This window comes from Canis lupus, chromosome 20 (assembly GCF_011100685.1).
Source record: "Canis lupus familiaris isolate Mischka breed German Shepherd chromosome 20, alternate assembly UU_Cfam_GSD_1.0, whole genome shotgun sequence".
NCBI lineage: Eukaryota > Metazoa > Chordata > Mammalia > Carnivora > Canidae > Canis > Canis lupus.
In genome coordinates, this window is record NC_049241.1 from 12,053,455 (window position 1) to 12,075,277 (window position 21,823).

Consider the following 21,823-nt stretch of genomic DNA (forward strand, 5'->3'; position numbering starts at 1 on the left):
AAAAGGGTCTTCATGCCATCACCATGTCTTCCTGGAATCTCATATTAACTGGAGACACTTCCTCTGTACTCATGAGGCCCAGGACCCTGAACAAGATGTCAGATTTCAAAGCATTGCTTGTTGATACATAGACAAGTTTGGTTAGGAAACTGAAAAATAATTGAACCAGCTCAAATCCCTAGCACCCACAAGTCACCTGGATTGAATTCTCTGCCTTTGCCAATGACACCATCCCTGTATCTCATTTCTATCTGTTCTGTTAGCAAGGAACTGCATTCAAAACCAACGGTGGGTGTCTCTGACTTTGAAAACTAGCCTGCCATCTAGAAAAGTGGAGTTAATTACTTATACCAAGTGACTGAATAACCAAGGGAATGTACTTTTGATGATGCTAATATATCAGCTTTATTGTAACAAGGTTTTGTTGGTCCCTTGACAAGACACTATAATACATAAAAGGCACACTACAAGCTTAGAAATGTCAAAACAGCAGCCCACCAAAGGAGCTAGGACATCTCAATGAGCTATTTTGGGGAGCTCATTGCTCTGAAAGTAGGGTGGACTGCATTTCTACTCAATGTTTAGTTAATTGAGCTTCAAATAGGGGAAATTTGAGTAGTTTGCAGCCCTTCTTGTACCTGAAAACAAACAGACTTAGCACTTCTTCATTTGGCTTACCTCTGCTTTTACTCTTATCCTCCAGCTAACCAACAGTAATAATGCTTCCAATAGAACTGTATTATGGCTACTTAACTGCCAGAAAAACACTGAATTCATCCATTATCTTTGATAAGTATGGTCACTGAGGGACATAGAACCATTTCCAGTCCCTGCCTCTCCTGGTCCCCATCTCCTGGAAGTAGCAACCCAGAAAAATCATTCCTTAGAGAAGCTAATAGTATGAAAGTTCCCTGGATTTTAGGATAAAGGAAAATGATCAACTCCTTTCAGGTGGCCCAGGGTAGATAGGAAAACACCTCTCCTCTCCCCACTCTACTTCACCCTGCCTCTGGGATTTCCACATCCTAATCCCTGGAACCTGAGATTATGTCACATTACGTGTTGAAAGGGACTTTTTTTTTCTTTTTTTTTCTTTTTCTTTTTTCTAGAGAGAGAGAGAGAGAAGGGGAAGAGGCAAAGGGAAAGGGAGAGAGAGAGAATCTTAAGCAGGCTCCAGTATGGAGCCTGATGATCTTGGCCAAAATCAAGAGTTAGATGCTTAACCAACTAAGCTACCCAGGCACAGAAGTTACAGACTTTAAATTAGGGAGACTATACTAAATTATCCAGATGGATCCAATGTAAACAAGTGGGCCCTTTAAAGTAGAAGACAGGCAGTATAGTCCATGAAAGAGATGCAATGATGGAAGATGAGGCAAGAAGAGATTCGAAGTGTAAGCAGGACTCCTTTGCCATTGCCAGCTTTGAGAATGGAGGAAGGGGGTCATGAACCAGTAAGCCAAGGCAGCCTGGAGAAGCTGGAATCAACCCACAGGTGACAGCAAAGAAACAGATAGCTCAGTCCCACAACTAAAAGGAACCAAGTTCTGCCAACAACTAGAATGCCTGTAAAACACCTTGTCCTCTCCAGCCTCCAGAAAGAAATACATTCCTGGTGACACCTTGATTTTAGCTCAGTGAACCCCATGTTGGACTTCTGACCTACAGAACTATAAGATAAAAAAATTGTGTTATTTTAAGTGACTAACTCTGTAGTAATTTGTTATAGCAGCAATGGAAAATTAACCCATGGTCTTTGAACGGCAGATACTTAGAAGACATTCTGTGACATTCAGAAAAGCATGGCACTAAAAAAGTAAGCAAGTATCTTCTGCCCATTTCCTTTAGCCAATTTAGTTATTTCATTATATAAGTTTGGGAAGAAAAGGAGAGAGAGAGGGAAGGAGGGGAAGTGTTAGGAGGGGAGGGGAAGAGAGGAGAGAAAGATTGAAAAAGAGGAAAATGAGATAGACAGAGGTAAAGAACAATGTCTACAAATGTCGTGGTCTTGAGATACCACCATTCCCCTCAGTGAGCACACACCCCAGGGAGAACCTGAGTCTGATGTTCTCCACTGAGTCTCAGGCCCTACACAACTCTCATGGTATAAACATCTTGTTATATTGAGTATGACATAGAAATGTGATGCTAGCATTTAATGAAACTTATTTTTCAGGGGAAAAAAATGGTCCTCAAGTACACAAGTCAGCTCCATCAGCTGGCAGTCAAAGAAAATATGATTCATTCCAATACTTACAGAAAACCTGGCTGTTCTTGACTAAATATTGCTTACATTGTTCTCCAACAGAGCACTTGCTCAAGAACATTAAAGGGTAAGTGAATACAATTTTGCCTTAAAACCTAACCTCGAGGAAAAGTGATTCTACTCTAAAGATAAAGGATGAAGTAGAATAGTTTTTCTTATTCACAGACATCCTCAACAATGAATTTTAGTTTGAACAGAAATTCAATTATTGCTGTTAGAGTTAAACAGAGATACACTGAGAGTTTCTCCAGCTTCCAAAAGTGAATCTTGACCTGGAGATCCCTTTTCAAATTTCACTCTCTGCAAACCTCTGACCCATAGGCTGAGGCCTGACTGTACGCTGTCCTTATTCCAGGCTAGCCAGTGGCAGTTCCCTGGCTTGATCCTTTACTACTCTATCTCACTGACATTTTTCTAATGCTTGGCCACATAATTGCCCAAAATGGTCTCAGTAAGCTGTGAGCTAATAAAGAATTAAAATGGATATTTAATAGAAAATTTTCAAGGAAATAAAAGGCTCTAATATGCAAAGGAGTGTTCCTTTTAACTGTGAAATCTCAGCCACTCTGACAAGCAGGAGGAGTTATTTTAGAAGACTCTACCAATCATGTATTCATGATGCTTGGTGTCGAGGTATGAAATCATAATGATCATGGGAAAGATCTCAAAGACATTGAGAAGATTGTGACCTAACCCCGTTAACTTACTCCTGGGCAAACATAGGCTAGATTGAAGATGTTCAGATGATTCACCAACATGAGTTAATGGTTTTGCCAGCAGCTCCTAGCATTATGATGCATTCATTGCTCACCATTCATTCATTCAACAAATATTTAATGAACACCTGCCAAGCACTGGTTTAGGTACTGAGGATTTAATCATAACAAAGTACAGTGAAGTGAAAATATTTTGGCCTAGAAATTAGTCTAATTTCCAAATGTTCTTTCTAACTTGCCTTTTAATTACCTCTCTATTTCTCCACTGAATTATTTATGTATCTAACTATACTTTCTCAAACACTCCCTTCCCAGGGGTCACAATTAAGATCCTCCCACCCAGAACTTTATGTCTTTGTACTAGCCTAATTTTCATAACCTGACATAAGTAGCCCATAATTCACATTAATCTCTAAGCATCAAACAAAACTCAAGAAATTGTTACAGAGTACTTACCACATAGGAGCATCAATTCAAGAGCTGGTGGTCATATAGCAAGGCATAAGATGGAATCCCCTTTCTTCAAGGAAATTAGAGTCTACTTAGGAGCATAAAATGAGTATCCTTAAAATGGAGCACAGGAAGATATAGGGACAGTTATATCCAAACAAGAAAATGTAGTTTCTATGCAAAATAAATGCTAGCTCAGAGGTTTCCCAGAAAGGGTGTCTTATGGCCTCAATTTTCATAATAGTTAGAACTACCCAGGAATGGATATGTAAGGAATTTCTGAAAAGAATAGTATGAGAAAAATAACTAGTGAAGTAGAAAAGCCTCAAATGCATTGGAGAATAATAAATAGATGGATTTTTCTCTACAAGGGATTGAGCTATATTTGGTGGAGGGGAGGAGTAGAGATATACAATTATTCTAATTTGTATTGAGAAAGCTTTCCTAACTTGGAAGTGTTAGCTAAAAAACAAGTTCTTGAGTCTTGCCTTCTTTCCCTTGATACCTTTTGCCCTCATCATATCTAATCTCCCCCTCTGGACTCTCCCCACTGGACAGATTTTCCATCCTCAACCTGAAAGCTTTTGCCTTGACCATAAGGGCTACCTGAAGCATTATGGACATCATAAACTTTCTGTAGAACTAATAAGTACCACCTTTTTAGAATAGGCAAATTCAAATAAATTGAATTATTTCAAATGTGAGCAATATTTTATATTTAATATGTGGAATTCACAGTATTCCTTGTCATGATTTTTTGTTCAAGCAGGTGATAGTACTTAATGTCAGGGTTAGGATGTTGGGAGACCTTCTAAAATTATGAGGATGTTAATTGCTCTATCAATCACCACAACTGATAGCTCTTGGTTTCAGGCCTACCAATGAGTCACCTCATTGACTAGACCTACCTAGTCAAAGTAGGTAGTTTTTATGGATTTAAAAATAGCTAAGTTTGTCATGGGAAAAGTGCCAGACTCAATTAAAAAATCATCTAACTTTCTCAGATCCTGAGGATCATAGTCCTCATTAACAGGTCAATACAAGAGCCAGTCCATACCTTTCCAAGTATATACTTAACACCTACAAACACTAAAGTATAGAAACAGTGTTGCATTTTGCCCTGCTTTATTTGCCTTCTTTAAGCTTACCTACATGACTAATCTTACTGCTTTATCCCCCTAGTAGAAGATACGCTAGCTGAAAGTCTACTCTAGGCTATAAAAATTAACTCTTATAATCTCTAACTGTAGCTGGTCACCCCAAATGGTACTCATGAGGTTAATCATGTAGTTTCTGGTTTTCATATTTATTAGAAGAATGGTAGGTCTTTATGAGGTAAAGACATTTAAGTTGCTCAGGTTTCTGAGAGACTGAGAATAATAGGTTTTTTTTTTTTTTTTAAGATTTTATTTATTTATTCATGAGAGACACAGAGACACAGGCAGAGGGAAAAGCAGGCTCCATGCAGGGAGCCCAATGTGGGACTTGATCCCCGGACCCCACGATCACTCCCTGAGCCAAAGGCAGATGCTTTAACCACTGAGCCACCCAGGCATCCCAATAGATTTTAACCATGAGACTGAGGCATACTAGATTTTAAGAAAGCTTATATTTGCTCCATCTGGTCAACCTAGGGAAATGATTGCTTTTGAAAAAAGAGTCATAACATTTCAAAGGCTTAGAAACAGCTGTTTTTGTTCCTCTCATGTGGTTTACTTCCTTTAGGTAAGCTAGTTCAGAAATCATCCACAAGGCAAGAGGGAATAACAAATTCTAATTCCCAATGTGTGATTTCCTATCAATTTAAATTTTCCCTTCCAATTGGCTGGGAAACATCCCACCCAAGCTCCTCACAGTGGAGGCTTTCACATGACCCTGTACTTAGGAGGATCCCTCTCTTAGTTTAATATTCTACTGTCACTGTCTTGAAATTCTTAATATCTTTTTAGTAAGGAGATCTGATTTCATTTTGCATTGAGCTCCACAAAGTAGTCAATGCTGCTTATAGAAACATTACATCAGAATGCTTTTGGCTACAAATAAACCCAACCAAAATTGACTTGGCCCATGAGAAACAATCTTAAATAACAAGAGATCCCAAACTGGGTTAGCCCAGGACTACTTTAACTTAACAATATCACTAATGAGGCACAAAAAAACAGTTATAAAAGCTTTTAGGTCCTTATGTTTTATTTTCAGTAATTCTGATGACAACTTCTCTCCAAGGTGGTAAACTCAATAATATTTTGAAGGCGTGACTAGCCAACTATATAGTCAAATTATATGGCGGAGTTTTCTGTGATGTTAGGGATAGCACAGAGATCTAGACTGTGTATCCTATTACAAGGTTATGAGACATATGGACTGTCTAGTTTCTTTACTGTGTTCATGCAATAGTAAAGGAACTTGTATCATCTCTCAACCACATGTGCCAATCACCAATGAAGGTTATTTCTAACATCTCCTTTAAAAACTAACAAACCTTAATATATATGTGTCAGTAACAATATTTGAATTAATTACACAGTCCCCTTGATAGTGTGGATTTCTCTTAGAGGCATATCAAAGTATAGAGTAAAGTTATCTTGGGGCACCTGAGTAGCTCAGTTGGTTATGTATCCAACTCTTAATTTCAGCTCAGGTCATGATCTCCGTGTGGTGAGGTTGAGCCCTGCCTTAGGCTGGGCATGGAGCCTGCTTAAGATTTCTCTCTCCCTCTCCTCCTCCGCCCTTCACCTCCTGCTTGCACATGTGTTCTCTCTTTAAAAATAAAAAAAAGTTATCTTACACATACACACAAAACCATATCACTCTATGTTGATGTATTTTTAAAGTAATTTACCAAGCATACAATACTACACATTCCTTTTAGAGTAAAGGAAATCTACTCCACTACTTTCATATCTCATTACCCAGAATTTGAATATCTTTTCCTTACCACCTCAGTTACTAATAACATTCACCCTGTTCTAGAAACTAGAACAGAGATCATATTCTCTGAAACACCTTTCCATAAGAGAAACACAAATAAAATTAAAATTTCAATGGAAAAGAGGTCAGATAACAAAGGTTATAAGAATGATAATCTGCTTAGGGGCACCTAGATGGCACAGCATCTGCCTTCAGCTCAGGTCAGGTTCTTAGAATCCTGGGATCCAGTCCTGTATTGGGTTCCTACTCAGCAAGGAGCCTGTTTCTCCTTCTCCCTTTGCTGTTCCTCTTGCTTGTGGTCCCTGTCTCCATCAAATAAATAAATAAAATCTTTAAAAAAAAAAAAAAAAAAGAATTAACCCACAGTAACCTTGTTCTTAACTCCTTTCCCTCACTGGAAAACTATCTTACCAAAGATGACTCAAATCCAGATATTCTTGCTCTACCAAAATATACATAAGAGTAAGTCTTTATGCATACAAATAATAGATATCTCACAAACTGGAACAGGGAGGTGTGTAAATCTGTTCAAGACACAAGGTAGGGAAGAGAGGTCATAGACTGTGAAGGAACTTGGGTGCTAGTCTTTACATTTTAGGTAATTACGTCAAAGCAAAATGGCAGAAAGTTTGAAAGTACAGGATACTCAACTTGCTTATCAGTTGTGTAGCCCAGATCAAATCATTTAAGTTTTCAGAGCGTTAGTTTCCTCATCTACAAAGTATATATCATAACAATAGCTGCCAGTCCAAGATGTATGTAACTACCGAACGAAACAATGAATACACCAAGCTCAGCACTGGTAAGCATTCAATTAACAAGCCCTGATGAGGTCAAAGTCAATGATTCTAAAAATAGCCGTGAATGTTGGGTAGATAAAACCAGTGCAGAAGTATGCCTGTGATAGGGATTGGGAGCTAGGACTCTTATCATTTTATTAGAAACACTCACCCAGGGCCTGCGCTAAAGCTGTCCTGAAAGAGAAGTATGTATCCAGGTGCATGGTATGCCCAGGTATGAGTAAATGTTTGTGGGGGTGAGTAGTGAGTGACAGGCCTTTCTTGTTAGTTACTGAATACAATACAGTGAGGTACAACTAAATTGTTATTTTCAAATTGTTTCCTATGCAGTACTACAGAATGGGCCAAAATATGCCCACTTCAAAGGCCTGACTTATACACAGAAAATACTAAGTTTATGTCTGAAACAAATTCCTCTATATACTGCAGCTTAAAAAAATCATCAAACCATGTATAACTCTTTTTTTTTAAATCATCCTGGCAGGGTGCCTAACTTGCTTAGTCAGTAGAGCATGCAACTCTTGAACTTGGAGTCATGTATTTGAGCTCACATTGGGTATAGAATGTACTTAAGAAAAAATAAAAAATAAGAAATAAAATCATCTTGGCATATCTCTCTGTGATTCCTCATACTTAAGAGTTTGCCAAGTCAGGTTTTTCTATTCAGAAATCTAGTAAGTAGGGGTCTATCACCAAAACAACAAAGAGATCTTAATTACAGTTATTCAAACAAGGCCACTATAATTCTCTATTTATTGCAACATGAAAAATTCTCAGAAGATAATCAATAAATTATGTCTTCCTTTTAGAAAATTCTAGACAACTCACTAATGTTTTCCAATACACTATTTGGAAGGCAGTTTCTGATTCAGGCTAATCAGGCAGTCTTCTAATGAAATTTCAGACAAGACTGAACTCCAAATTCCATACTTAGAAAACACTTGGGGTCAATGCATTTGCACACTAGCAGAACAGTACAAAAATAAGGCCTGTGGGAAAAAGCAGCTGATTCTATAACAGTTCAACAAGCCACGCAAAACTGAAATTAAGCAGTTTATGATTTTGTTGAATTACTTTTGCCTTTCATTCTCTATCCAGAATAAGGAGGACCAATAATCTGATATGTTGGCATGGAAAAAAAAATAAACAGCAATAAAAGACTTAACACTCATGTTCACATACACATATAAACATATCTAGAAGCATATAAACATAGGCTTTTCTTTTTCTGAAATATTAACTGGTGCAGTTTTTTTTTTTTAAGATTTTATTTATTTATTCATGATAGTCACAGAGAGAGAGAGAGAGAGAGAGAGAGAGAGAGGCAGAGACACAGGCAGAGGGAGAAGCAGGCTCCATGCACCGGGAGCCCGATGTGGGATTCGATCCCGGGTCTCCAGGATCGCACCCTGGGCCAAAGGCAGGCGCCAAACCGCTGCGCCACCCAGGGATCCCTGGTGCAGTTTTTTGATCTTGTATTACCTTATACCCAAGAGCCTTTCCTCCATTCAGCTAGATAAGGCTAACATCAGTACTCCTTGCTTCAAGGAAGGGAAGGACAAGCAGCAACAAAAACTCTAAGCTTTGCCTTTTAAGAGTTTAAGTCCTGGCAGGGACCATAGATCTGAGAACATGTGCAATGAGTGACAGCAAGGCTTCTGGCCTCCCACAGGTAAACAATAATTCTTTAGGTAGAGAGGGCTGGGAGAGAACCTACAAGGGAGAGAGGAAAGCTGAGGACGAAAGAAGGGTCTGTTTCATCTAGGCTGAGCCTCAGGGACAGGGGAGAAAATATTCCCGACATGTATAAGGAATATTTTGTATATGTTGTTTATGTTACAACGAAATGTTTTCCTGTGTTTATCAAAACCAATGTCTAGGCATGAACCAATCATTATGGAAACTAAGTGATGTCAGAAGCAATTTTTTGTAGTCTTTCAACTAGATAGAACATCCTTGGATTTGGAGGACTGAATGACAGAGAAAATAGGAAGGTGGTGACTTAGACATTGAAGGATCACCAAGACAGTTCTTGCATTTTTGTGTTTCAAGAATGAGCCTCATTTTCTTTGACTAACCAAGTCTAAAGACAATATAAACTCATGTGAATTTGGGTGTTTCCTTAGTTGGACAATTGGACTAAGAGGTGAATGAATCAATAAATTAGTTATTTTCAGCATTTCTTTTTGTTTCTTAAACTCGGAAAACACTATAGTATAATCATTAAAAGTCTGGATTAGTCCTGAGTTTATGTTTATAATCTTCTGCTAATTATATGATTTTATGTAAATCTTTAATGACTTAAACCATTTCCTTATCTGAAAAGTGGTGACACTATTTTTGTTGGGAGGATTACATGAGAGAATATATTAAATGCACCATGCCAGTCACATAGTGCTTATTAATCATTGGGAGCTACCCACTGTGGTGATTGTACTATTATTCTTATTGAAATACTTTGGAATCAACAAAATTGCAAATTGATTTAGTCAAGTCGGAGCAGAAGATACAGCTAGAAAAAGTGCATGCAGAGTCACTCAAATCCACAGTCTTACCTACAAGTTAAATTTGGTCCCAAATTCAATTTACTGCAGTCTCATTTGTTCTGGACAATGTACAAGAACAGAGGATGAATAAATCCTGGGGTCTATCCTCTAGAGTTCACACTGAAGTGGGAGGGTGAGACACCTACACAGCATTAAAATAACTATCTGTGTGTCTGTGCTACAGGAAATGCTATTAAAAAAATAATAATAAGTGAACAAGTAGCTGAGAGGAGGAAGGAAACAATGCACGCTAGAGCACTCAGAGAAGACTTAGGGAAGATAGCAGACTTGAGTTCAGCAATAAATATATTGTAGACATTCTCAATGTGAAGAAGAGGGAAAAGATTGAGCATGGAAATTTTCTGGGATATCAGTTGAGAAGCAAAGTGACAAGGTGGGTGTCCTACCCTTGCTTTCTTGGCACCTACAATTTTCATGCAAGCACACTGACTTTTAACTGCCAGTCCCTGTGATCCTGTGCCTGGGGACTTCTGCCATCATTGAAGCCAGAGGCACTGGAAGATTAATACCCACTCCAAAGAAGCTCTTAACCTATCATGGCTGATGAATAAATAACCTAGCTCTCCTGTCCCTCTACCTCCCAACACGTCCCCAGCAGGATTACGTGCCAGTTGCCCCCAGGGAGAAGTCTGCTGTAGAACAAAACACCCCTTTATTAGCTTCCTTTTCTGCTTTGTCTTGCTCCTCCACTCCCCTACAGTTGTTACTTGAAATCATTTTCTAAATAAATGACCTGTGTTTGAATCCTTGCAACGAGTCAAACCAAACCAAGACTGTAAGGGAATAGAATTCACATTCACAGTTCATTTAACCATGGATTTCTTTTTTCTTTTTTTTTCTTTTCTTTTCTTTTTTTTTTTTTTTAAGCATGGATTTCTTAAGCACTTTCTATATGCCTGCACTAGCTACACACTGTGGATTTAGAGATGGATCAGAGGCACTCCCCGACTATATGGAGTTTACAGTATGGCTGGAAATACGAAGTACATTGAAAGTAAGTTGTATTGGTGTTGAATAGATCATAAGCTCCTTTGGGACTGGGATCATGCTTGATTTAACTCAATAATTAGTATAATCCACAGCATATGACAGGTACTCAACTATTTATTGAATAAAAAAGCATGATAATAACAATATAATGTATTTTAAAGGTTTTATAAGCCTTCAAGTGCTTTACAAAAATCATCTCCTTTAATCGTCACTGAAACCCCACTAGATAGGAATCATTTGTTCACTGAACAAAGTAAGAAATTCAGGATCAGGAAAAATGAGCTTTTAGGTCACCAAATGCTGGGGTCTGACACTACACCGTCTGATTCCACATGTATTGCCCTCAATATCTAAACCACCCTGACCCTTTCTCCCTTATAGCCATGTATGCAGGATGTAATTAGGAAGACATCCAAGAAGAGAAATCTGTCTTCATGTTATCAGGAGCTGGGCCAATAATAAACGGCAATGTGGCTACTAATTTTCTTCAAACATTGCTTGTGCTTGAACAGGATTCATGCTTCACTGGTTATAATCCTGACTTTCCTGGGAGATGCAGCTATAAGGGAAGGAGACACTCATTCCCTCACATCATGATAGGAAATTAGAACCTAGGACAGTGTGTTGACTGTCTGATTCCATTATCTCAATTTATGAATGACAGAGAGGTGCCAGATTGGTGCCCAAGGTCACAACTGCTCTTCAGTACCAGTGTCCTCCAATAGGCCAAGACAGGCAAACTCCTTGAGGTGAGAAAGGCAGATGCCCATGCTCTGGCCTCTAGTGGCCACATAGAAGGCCAGGAGAGGGGGAATTCAGCCCCATACATCACCACAGGCAGTATTTCTCAAACTACCTAGAGGGGACAGCCTGCAGTTTTTGTTTAATCCCCAATCCACTGCAGACCATTACCTCTGTAAAATACAGGAGTATAAATTACTAGACACTGCTCTAAACATTTCTCAAAACTTACTCTCAATTTCTATACTCATCTTATCATGGGCCAATAACAGTTTGTGGTTTGGCATTAGCCCTCCGACTACATACACGTTGAGCAGCATAATACAGGGGGCCAGAAAAGACAGAGGGGGTACACATAAGATGGCATACCAGCTTAATTATGCAAGATGTGGTGTGGTTTCCCTCCCTAGTTCTTCAAATACAATCGTTCCATCAGCAGTGTTTCCTTGTGTCACCTCTGACCTCCCACTTCACCTGGGACCTGTTTCCTGCATGCCCAGGATTCATTCCTCAAAGTTCCCTACACCTGGATTTCCCCTGATAATCCCTCAACAAAACTGATCCTGGTGCACATCTAGCTTAATTCTCTGTTAGAACAGGACACAAGGCAATTCTAGAAGTAGTTTCCAAAGTAAGTACTCACATCCTGTGGGGTGTAAGAATGATATACTGTGGAATATGGCAAACAAATATAGTTTTTTTTTTTTTCTACTAACCTTTTCTCTCCTCCTTTTAAAATGTCTCCTTTAAGGTATTATTTATAATGTACTTATTTTATCAGTATAGTCCATAGAATGAAAAAAACAAATATACTTGCCTTTGTCCAGAGTGCCAGCTCTTTCTATCCCCAGACTTCAGTGCTCAAGGAAAAAAATATCTTTTTTTTTTTTTATTTCAATGTATCTAAGATTCATTGGAATGCTGCTCAAAATGTAGATTTCAAGTTCCTTGTAGATTCTGATCCATTGGGTCTGTGGCAGGACCTAGAATATGGATTTTTAAGAATCATCTTCCTCCAACTCAAGTGATGTCCAATGCTATTGTCCCAGGATCACCATGAAACACTCTGCACATAAAATAGTAGGACATTTTGTTAGAAGAAATTTATATAATTTTTGTGAGATTTTAATTGATGGCAATTTATGAGTAAGAACAGAGTGCTGATAATTCCTTTAACAGTGACATTTTAAAGTAATTAATTCCTACACTTGAAAACAAGGTCACTGTCTCTAAAACTTGATGTTCGTTAAGATTCCAAAAGTAGAAATTAAGGGAGAAAAAGTCATTTATTCTAAAAATGCAAACATCAAAGAGAACATGCTGTTCTTTTTGGATGAGTCCAAATGAATGTCATGTTGACTTGCAGAGAAACTATTAAAACGTGATACAAATGAAGAATCTGAAGCATGTTTTGATGGATGTGGAGCTCAGTTGACAGCAAACTAGGCCACTCTTGGCACACTCAGCATTTGGAAAAGGGATTTATTTTCCAGAATGGAGCATATATTTGGAAGCCTCAGCTTTGGCAATGAAAACTAGAAGAAGAAATCCAGCTAATGGGATTGATATGACATCCTAGAAGTTTGGCAGATGAGAGTTCCTATCGAAGGAAGGTCTAACAAGGAGTAGCAGACAGAGTAGTCAAGAAAGGGTGTTCCTACAATAAACAGCAGACTTTCAATCATTGGGCAGGATTGATGGGATAAAGCAGCTTCTACATACTGAGTTCATGAGATACAGGGGAGAGTATCAAAGCAGGACTCCAGGACAGCAAAGAAAGTCTACAGATAGAAACTAGATTACAAACAAGGGAGATTACAACTGAGAGTTGTTTGGCATGGAAAATCCAATCAGAACAAAAAGTTAACTTGATGCAACTGAACTAGGATCCTTTGAACTGTTCTTTAGGAAAAGATGGATCCTGTATCCCATGATGGCCTTGGTTTCTCTGTGGGAATAAACTTCATTGCTTTATCAAATATGTATGTGCTGGGCAGCCTGGGTGGCTCAGCAGTTTAGCTCTGCCCTCAGCCCAGGGCATGATCCTAGAGACAGGGGATCAAATCCCACGTCAGGTTCCCTGTATGGAGCCTGCTTCTCCTTCTGCCCGTGTTTCTGCCTCTCTCTTTCTCTCTGTGTCTCTCATGAATAAATAAATAAAATATTTAAAATATATATATATAAATGTGCCATTCATAGGGCTGTGTGCTATACTCCAGGAGAATGCCAGAAAATCTGTTTCAGACCTCTTGCAGCATCCATTTTAGTGGGGAGAGAGATTCAATTAAATAACCAAAAAAATGCAAAATTTCAAATACACACACACACACACAGATACACACACATATACTCCTGGAGGAGAATGGATTAATGTGTATATGATGGAGAGGATTCTAGTCAGACAATTCAGAGCTAAACTAAGATTTGAAGGTGAATAGAAGTAAACTGGGTAAAGATCAGAGGAAAGACCATGCCAGACAAAGGGAACAGCATATGCAAAAGCTTAAAAGTGGAATGGAAGCTTGCATGGCTCCAACATGGGGTATAGGAAGTCCAGTGAAAAAGTGGTTGAAGAAATTAGTTTTTGAACTTTATTCTAAGTGAAATGGGAAGACTTGGAAACATTTAGGCAAAGGAAATAACAAGAGAGAATTTGAGATTTGAAAATGTCCCTCTGGATTTAGTGCTGAGAATAGCGTCGAGAGAGGCACAGATGGATGATAGTAATCAGATGGTTGTGAGAGTATCCCTGATGCAGAATGATGGTGGTTTTGACTAAGGAAGTGGCAAAGAACATAAAACTGTAAGACAAAATTGAAGGATAAACAGAATTTGTCACAAGACGGGGGGATGTTGAGCAGAAAATCACACACATTAAATGTTTTTCTCAGTACCTTATTGTCTTAGCCAAAAAATTTCCATTGAATACAGTTTAGACACATACATATAATGGATGGATGGATGGATGGATGGATGGATGGATGGATGGATGAATGAATTAAACAGACAGACATTCAGATATCATGATGGGACAGATCCTATACCTAGTTCAAGTAAAATGCTGTTGGCTGCATCATCCAAAAATTTCAGGTCAAATGAAAAACATGCTTTTTCAGGAAAAATACAAAAATATTTTAACTTTTTGCTGAAAGAATTGAAATTCTTATTTTAAAATTTATCAGAAGCCTGGAGATCCCAGATTGCACTAAAAGAATTACTTTATACATTTACTGAGTGTCCTATGGAGGGCATGATACAGAGTTAAGAGGTAGAAAGCCAAAAATTAACATGGATCTCACATTAAAAGGGGAGGAGATGATGTATAACAGATAAATAGTCTCCTTAATAGAAATCTATGCAAGTTTAATGTGGTAATTTCTATTCTTCCTGAATTTTCCATTTGAATTGTCTCCTTCATTAAATCAATGACAAGACACCCTCACCTTGCCTTGGTGATTTCTGTCCAGCTGATCATCCTTCTAGGCACCTTGGTTGAGCTTGAGTCCCTCAAGCACTGCTAATCATGTTAGACATGCGGGCCATACATCCCTAAAGCAAACTCCCTTCATTAACTCTTTGCCTCAAGAAGACATCAAAGTAAATGAATGATTAATTCCTTATTTGGTCTAATCTAAAACTTGAAAGTTTATCAGAAGATAGCCCAATCTGTAAATGATATTTGAATTTTGGAAAGTTCAGCCTTCCTTTCTTGTTCATTAGTTCAATAAATGGTTATAAGAGATGGACATTATGCCAGGGCAAAGATGATAAGGCGGTGCCCACATGGAGAAATAGTGAAACAGGGTATTTGAACCATCACAAAATGAGCAATTCAGCTGTTGATGTAAATAGTAAAGATGGACCTCAAGAATAAATCTATGAGACTTTTCCTGAAGGGCAAATCTGACAACATATGATTTAGTAGAACTGACCAAGCCTTTACATGACAGGAAAGACCCCATGTTTAAATCAGATAAAACTTATAATGACACATAGATAATAAGCAGGTAAACTGGTCAACATCTCTTAAGTCATCCATTTGTTCATTTATTCACTGGAAATTTATTAATAATATGTACTTGATGCTGACCATTGTATGATGCACTAGGATAGGTTTTGAACAGAATAGTCCTTGTGGGGGAGAAAAGCAAACATGAAATAAATTATCTTACAAATAACTTTTTAACTTCAAAGATATTAAGGTCCATAAGGGAAAGTGCAGTGTGCTCCAACAGGATGGTGGACAGATGGAAAGGGCAGGCAAACAGGATGAGTAGGAAGAAGGAGGTGGAGAATAACAGAAGATAGAACATACACAGAAACTCTGAGAAGGGAGAGTTTGAAAAGGCAGAAGGTCCAGAAGGTGAAGTATAGTCAAGATGAAGAGAGTTATGAGGCAAAGCCACAAAAAAGTAAGAGTTAGAGTATAAGCCTTCCAGTCAAGACTAGAGATTTTGAAGTTTCATTAGAAGAGCAAAATAAAGCAAATAAAGAGTTTAATCTCATAACACTACTTAGATATTTCTAGCTCGTACCCAGTAAAAGTTCATTAAAAAAAGAAAAAGGGAATGTTGTAAACATTCTAATTTGAGTAAATTAAAACTATACTACTAGAGCAATTACGTTTTATAATTTGCTTATGGGAAAATAAATTACAAATAAGACACTATTGCTAATTTTCTATCATCCTGCTCTATTGTCTCCTACAAATGCAGTGCTATAGGTCAAATCAAGAGTTTGAATAGCCCTAATATGAAAAACACAAGAAACAACATATGTTGTTGAGGATGTAGAGAAAAAGGAACCCTTGTGCACTTTTGGTGGAAATGCAAACTGGCACAGGCACTGTGGAAAAGAGTATGGATGGAGGTTACTCAAAAAGTTAAAAATAGAATTACCACATGATCCAGTAGTTCCACCACTGGGTATTTACCCAAAGAATATGAAAACAGTAATCTAAAAAGATGTATGTGACCCTATGCTTATTGCAGCATTATTTACAATATCCAAATTCTGGAAGCCCAGATGTCCATTTACAGATGAACGGATAACAATGGGAGATACACACACACACACACACACACACACACACACACACACACAGTGGAATATCACTCAGCCATAAAAAAGAATGAAATCTTGCCATTTCCAACAATATGGATAGATACAGGGCATAATGGTAATAAAGCAATTACAGAAAGACAAATACCACAGGATTTCATTCACATGTGGAATCACACTTATGATGATCACTGAGTAATGTACAGAATTAGTGAATAAGTATATTGTACACATGAAACTAATATAACACTGTACGTTAGCTGTACTACAATTACTTTTTTAAAAAATGTGAACAGTCTTGTTTGTAGCAAAGATTTCAAGTTCAGCTAATTGATGTTTGTGCCTTTGAAAGACTATGACCAAAGTATTCCTGAACATAAATAAAATAGCTTGATAAAGGACAGTTAATGTCTTTCTCCAGATTTAAAAATAAGGAGTGCTTTCCTTCAAATTTTCAATAGACACTGTGAAAACAATTCTACTTATATACCACTTTCATCCTAATAATTGGGTTTCTCTAGTGGAGAATAGATTTTGGAAGGGTAAACATTGTGATCTATCAGAAAATTTGCACTTACTGCTCACAGAAAACATTTAAGCATTTTAACTCAGCCAAAGAGAAGAAATAATTTTACTTTTCATTAAACTTGTTTGTGAGGAAATACAAAATTCTCAGCCTCAAAACTGTTTTTCATTTCCCCCAACAAACCTTACCCTTGCCAAATTGTTTCACAAAAATTGCAGCATTTTTAATGGTTTTTCAACAACACTCAAAGATTCATTTTCCTATGAGCATTTACACTGAAGTAGTTGAAAAACAACATGAGTTTGGATGGGTCTGAACATAAACAAGCCTGCGGTATAGAAAGAGCATTAATTTTCTTTAATCCCCAGAAGACAGACAACCATTTTCATGAAATTCCCATATGCACAATTTTCCAAGTCCTTTGGATTAAGATCATTATCCTATAATAAACACACCCTCCCTCTCCAGTGCTATATAATTAAAGAGCAACTTCTTCCAGCCATACTACCCTCATGTAACACTTAGCTCAAGCTGTTGGTATCTTGCCCATATCCTCTTGGCACTTACTCTTCCCAAAATTGCGGACAGCTTGTAAATGCATGTGGCCATAACTCTAAGGCTGAGGCTTCCCTTGGCTGTCAGAGGATGCTCAGCCTTCACAAGGACCAGACAGACCTGGCACGTTTATGACTCCAGGAAAGGCCTTCCACCAGTGACACACAGGAGTTGATAACATCTTTACCCTTCACATGGAACAACTCGGAGACTCAGTCTACACAATGTCCCAGAGGACCCACAGCAATAACCTGCTCATTAATTGACCTTGAAATAGCTTCCTTCCCGTGTCTGTCTCACTTCATCACTCCCCTAGTGCTTCCTGGCTTACCTCACAATTAAACTACTTACTTTCATATCATTGTTTCCAATCTTAGGTTCTGTGAATTGGCCTGAGGCAAATATATTTGCTAAATATGTTCCAAGGTATCATTCTTATTTCTAAACTGTGCTTAGTATTTTTGCAAAAATAAAAATAATAATAATAATAATAGAAGGATCCCTGGTGGCTCAGTGGTTTAGTGCCTGCCTTCAGCCCAGGACATGATCCTAGAGTCACAGGATCAAGTCCCACATCAGGCTCCCTGCATGGAGCCTGCTTCTCCCTCTGCCTGTGTCTCTGCCTCTCTCTCCCTCTCTCTGTGTATCTCATGAATAAATAAATAAAATCTTTAAAAAATAATAATAATAATGACCTTTATATTTTCATAAGTAATGATCTGGGATGCCTGGGTAGCTCAACCAGTTAATTGACTCTTGATTTTGCCTCAGGTCATGATTTCAGGGTCCTTAGATCAAGCCCCTGCTTAGTGGGGAGTCTGCTTAAGATTATTTCTTTCACTCTCCTCTGTCCCACCTTGACTCACTCTCTCTTTCTCTCTCTCTCTCTCTCAAACAAATAAATAAATCTTTAAAATTTTTTTTTCACAGGTAATGATCTCAAATTCAGTAAATGGCAAAATATTTTTTGGATGCCAACAATGAATGCCAGGTCCTGGGAATAAAATTATGAACAAGGTACTCAGCCACTATCTTCATCAAGAGTATATCCTCAACCCCATGATAAGGAATCTTAGATTTCTTCTCTAAGAGTTTTTAGAAATGGCGCAATGTCCTGCATTTTGCCCTCTAAAATTCCACTTTAAGGTCTTATAACCTTCCATGAGAGACTAAATCAGTGGTAACTACCCTTATTTGGTATTATATAGCCTGATAAAAATCTAATGATATTCTTTCAGAAATATCCTCATATACAGGAGCACATACATGGTACATAAAATTCCAGAGATCTCTCCATCTTCTAAAACCCTCTGCATGAATCCTTTTAAAGATCTCTGAATCCAGGTAAAACTCCATGCTATAGACCAATGGGCTAGCCAATGGAAATACAACCCGAGTCATATATATAATCTTAATTTTCAGATGGTCACATTTTAAAGAGGCAAAAAAAAAAAAAAAAAAAAGAAAGAGACAAAATTTAGCCAGTATGTCCCAGTATTTAACCCAGTATGTTCAAACTATTAAGATTTTAAGATTAAGATTTGAATTTTATAATCAATATAAAATTTATTAATAAGCTATGTTTACATTATTTTTAAATTCTAAGTCTTGAAATTCTAGTATGTACTTGACACAGCACATTTCAATTCAGACAAGCCACATTTCAAGTACTCGGTAACCACACAGACGCAGAGGCTACCATATTGGTCAGTGCAGCTCTAAAGCAAGAGATAATGGAAGTTTGTCTTCGTGACCTTCCTCTTTTCCCTTTATAAGGCCCTTCTGCCCTTAGAGCATCATCCCACTATGGAATACTTCGCAACTTCTCAACTCATCTCAAGTCAAAATTATCTAGTGACTTTCCCTTTCCTGTTGTAACATGTGTCTAACTAGCTCTCCTGTTGATGAAGATTTAAAAACCCATTCATTCTTTAGTGTTAAGAGTTGATGCTTTAGGATAAGAAATGCAAATGATCTTCCATTGAAATACCAACTTCGACCATGATCTTCTCATTTCCAGAGTTGAGAAAGGCTCTGAGATTGCATTTAGACTCAGTGGGAAGGAATGTTATGATCAATAGCTATATTGTCCTCTGGTATACAAGTGGGTAGATTGCATATGAGCTGTTTATTTCCTGGAAAAATGTATTTATAACTTAGCAGATGTTTCTTAAATAACCTTTAAAAAGTAGTTTTAAGTAGAGAAATTTCAGGTATGTGCACTTAGCTGTCACTATGTGCTTTGATTTCTATGGTTAATGTTTTAAGAGTTTTGTAGAATATGCAACATGTTAAAATATATCAATATGGACATAAATATAGATATAGCATCTTCAGAAGGATAAGCCAATTTATGACACAAATGAGAAAAGAATTTGGGGAAGAAAAAAAGAAGCTGAAGAAAATTCTATAGCCAAATTTTCATGCTAGCAAGAATCAGCAACACCACTGGAAACTATCCTCTGACCAACTTTTTTGGGCTGTTTTGATGTGGGCCTCATCCATTCACCCATTCTTTGATTTTCATGACAACTTCATAAAGTAGATTGGAGAGGAGAAGTTGCTCAGTGGCCAGATGAGGACTGTGGAATAAGAAAGTAATTAGTACTCCCAATTGTAAGAGTATTCATGACTTCTGGGGACATTTCTTTCATTATTTTCTGTCAACACTTCTATCATAGTCTCTCTTCTAGAATGGCAGATATTGACTGCCTATGGGAAGTTATCTTGTTTACTTTGGTTTTTAAGTGTCTGGAGTTGGAAACTCTGTAAGTGGCCTTTTGTTCTCAAGAGCAGAATGAGGTACATAACTGGTTCCATGGTAATTAAATCCCACTCATATTTTTCCCCTTCACGTGCTAAGGGGATATATCCAGGCATCCTCTTCCCTTGCCCTGCTCAGACTATCAATAAATGAATTTTCTCTTTTATACTCTATTTTCAACCCTTTCCTAAGGTTGGGCCAATGAAAAACAGGTGGAAAGAAATGCTTTGATGAGCACTGAGTGTTATATGCAACTGATTAATTATTGAACACTACATCTGAAACTGATATACTATATGTTGGCTAATTTAAATAAAAAAAGAAGGCAGTCCTGGTGGCTCAGTGGTTTAGCCCCGCCTTCAGCCCAGGGCATGATCCTGGAGACCCGGGATCAAGTCCCACATCAGGCTCCTTGCATGGTGCCTGCTTCTCCCTCTGCCTGTGTCTCTGCCTCTCTCTCTTTGTCTCTCATGAATAAATAAATAAAATCTTTAAAAATAAATAAATACTTTGATGTTAAAGGACTAGAAATATTTATCTCCTACATAGCTAACTATATGTCATTCGACATAACAGAGAAGCAAGGTTCTCTAGGTTCACCTAGTCCTCTACAATTGAAATAAAATTAGTTAGAGCTCCACCCAATGAGTGATGGGACATCTGTCTACTGTCCATAATGCTCTGGAAATTTGGGAGGTGGTGTGAATATTTCTTCTAATCATCTCTGGCTGCAAATTCCTGATTCTAAGAAATTAGTTTATAGATCTCTTTACTGCAGCATTTTTGCTCCAATACTCTCCATAATGAATTATCACGCCTATTTTCTTTACTCTTCCCAATTCCACTAGCACAGGTAGTAAGACAGGAGGAGGAAGACACAGAGGTTTGTTTTACAGAATACCTTACAATTGCATGTATGACATCTCTGTTTGGTAGAATATGGTACAAAACTCCAGCAGGACTTTGTTTAATCCTCTGTTTGGGGTCCAATCTCTTTTTTCTCCATCATCCTGATTTCTTCTTCCTTGTTGTATGCCCCATCATTCAAGTACTCACAAGGTTATTATGCAGGACAGTTGAATTACTTCTTTGTTTTAAGATCTCTTTACAGACCATCAGCTAGTTCTCCCACATCTCGATGAAATATCAGAGTAGTCTATCATTTAACTCTCTCTAAACAGGTGAAGTTCCCTCCTGGTCCCAACAGTTTAAATAATAGAAAATTGTATTTGTTTTCACCTTGTCATTAAAGAGGTCCCCAGAAGAAGATTTTGGGATGAGGACTTATGTGCAAGTGATTTCTTAATAAATATTTTCCGGGGAAAATAAGAGTTTTCAGAGAAGCCTAGTAATCATGATAAGAAGGGGAAGAAACCAAACATAAATAAGATCTCATGCAAAATCTCTCAAAGGCAATGCTCATCATCCTTATCCCACAGGGAACTTTGCATTGTGA

The 21,823-nt window shown here is 37.8% G+C and overlaps 2 long non-coding RNA genes across 15 annotated transcripts in view; both read right to left on the bottom strand.

Moving 5' to 3' along the window:
* Nucleotides 1–3,522, bottom strand: part of LOC119864638 — an 80,361-nt gene extending 76,839 nt beyond the window's left edge. For all 3 annotated transcript variants that reach the window (XR_005374665.1, XR_005374666.1, XR_005374664.1), the window contains exon 1: nt 3,439–3,522. This is a non-coding gene — a long non-coding RNA (uncharacterized LOC119864638). The remainder of the gene's footprint in view (nt 1–3,438) is intronic.
* Nucleotides 3,523–12,283: 8,761 nt separating this feature from the next.
* The window catches only part of LOC102151640, a 379,776-nt gene continuing 370,236 nt past the window's right edge, over nt 12,284–21,823 (bottom strand). For all 12 annotated transcript variants that reach the window (XR_005374662.1, XR_005374654.1, XR_005374653.1 and 9 more), the window contains one exon: nt 12,284–12,527. This is a non-coding gene — a long non-coding RNA (uncharacterized LOC102151640). The remainder of the gene's footprint in view (nt 12,528–21,823) is intronic.